The sequence below is a fragment of the Guillardia theta genome (genome assembly GCF_000315625.1).
Source record: "Guillardia theta CCMP2712 unplaced genomic scaffold GUITHscaffold_87, whole genome shotgun sequence".
Lineage (NCBI taxonomy): Eukaryota > Cryptophyceae > Pyrenomonadales > Geminigeraceae > Guillardia > Guillardia theta.
Genome location: NW_005434587.1, coordinates 293,246 through 295,335, shown reverse-complemented (window position 1 = coordinate 295,335; position 2,090 = coordinate 293,246).

Below are 2,090 nucleotides of genomic sequence, written 5' to 3'. Positions count from 1 at the left end.
GCGGAGGAGGATGAGAGGAGGAGGAGGAGGAGTCCTGACTTGTTGCTACAGAAGTTGTTCTGTGGCCGAGGATGCGGGCAATGAAGTATGTGATTGTAAATACGCCCGAGTTGACATCTGACAACTGGATGGCCAACACACCATACGATGAGATCTGAAAAGATTCTATAAAAGAGAATGTCTTGTAAGCTCCTCCTGCTCCTGCTCCTGCTCCTGCTCCTTCCCTTTTCCTTCTACGGTCCCTTCTCGTTCTCCCCTCCTCCTCCCTTGATCTGCTCGTCGACAATTTCTGCCTGCCGATCCGCCTGCCGCCATTACCACCTCTCCTCCCCGGCCTATTGACCACAAGGTGTCTACTGCAACCAGGTAGACTTGAGTGAGTTCAAAACGTCCTCAGCGTTCGCCTGTCTTGAAATTTTCTCTTCCTTCCTCCTCCAAGGCACACACTCGCAGCTCCCCTCCTCCTCCTCCTCCTCCTCCTCCTCCTCTCGGCCTACCCTTGGGCTCTTCCCCTGTCACTTGCCTGAACTTTTGAATCCGGAAGCTGCGCGGCTGCCGGCCCGTCCGCGCAGGAGGAGCAGCATGAAGGTCCGAGAAGGGCTGACCGAACTTATTCGCTCCATCCTCCCATGTCGCAGAAAAGTGCAATCGCTCTCCTGCTCCTCCTCCTGCTCCTGCTCCTGCTCCTTTTCTTTCTCCTCCTCGTTCTCCTCCTCTACCTGGCTCTCCTCCACCACCTACTCCTCCTCTTTCTCCTTGTCTGCCTCCTCTTTCCCCTGCTGCTCCTCTTGTTCCACTGCCTTCACCTACTCTTTCCCCTCCTCCTCCTTGATGGAACGGGATGATGTCGTTGTCTTTCCTCAACCAAGGCGGATCTTCAACTTCTCTTGCTGCTGCGATGCAGTTTGCTGGTCGACTTTGAACATCCCAAACAGCAGGAGCAGCATGCCCCGGCATCAAAGGAGAGCGGCTCCATGGAACACCGCTTCCCCTCTCCTCCTCCTCCTCCCTCTCCTTCTCCTCGCCACAGACTTGCGAGTTGATCTGAGAGACTTCAAGAGGATGACGCTCAAGCTGAGAATTCTCGGGAGAGAAATTTTCTTCCCTATTTTGACAAGTTAGGGAAGGAGGAGCAAGGATGGAGGAAAAGCAGGGGATCAAGGAGCAGGGGATCAAGGAGCAGGAGCAGGAGCAGGAGCAGGAGCAGGAGCAGGAGCAGGAGCAGGAGGAGCGGGAGCGGGAGCGGGAGCGGGAGCAGGAGCAGGAGCAGGAGCAGGAGCAGGAGCAGGAGCAGGAGCAGGTGTAAGAGGAGCAGGAGGAGCGGGAGCGGGAGCGGGAGCAGGATAATTTGATAACCTCTGCCAGTGATAGGACACAAAATCGCTCAAGCGCTTCAGCTGCTCAGCCTGTACTCGACTCATCGAGTGAACTCTCTTCAACTTCTTCTTGTCACTTGACAATCACCAGCGTGAGAATCCGAACCTCTCCTCCCTCTTACCTTCCCACCTCTCCTCCCTTGCCTCCCACCTCTCCTCCCTTGCCTCCCACCTCTCCTCCCTTCCCTCCCACCTCTCCTCCCTTGCCTCCCACCTCTCCTCCCTTCCCTCCCACCTCTCCTCCCTCCCACTCATCCTCTCTCTCGCCTCCACCCTCTCAGACTCACAGATGCATCTGCTCCACCAGAGCGTTGATCTGCTGCTGCAGCCTCTTTTCCAAACTGCTACCTGGGGCCACAAGTTGAGGACGAACCAAAGACTCGATCATGGCAGCTTAAGTGCTCTCACCATGAAGCATGCTTCCTGCTGGAATGATCAGCCACCTCAAGTCCGTTCAAGATCAACAGAGCATACTCGTCGGCTTCACTTGTAGCATCTCAGACTTGTCATGGGAGACGTTGAGATTCCTGCAACAATTCAGTGAGAACAAGATCTTGTTGAGACAGCACAGAGGAAACAGAACCTGATCAGATTCGAGCATCTCCTTATCGTACAACAACCCGCACATTCACAGTCATCGCTCCCAGTGCATCCTCCACCTTCTCGACCGCAAACTGATTCACTCGTTCTACTCCTCCTCCCCTCCTCCCCACT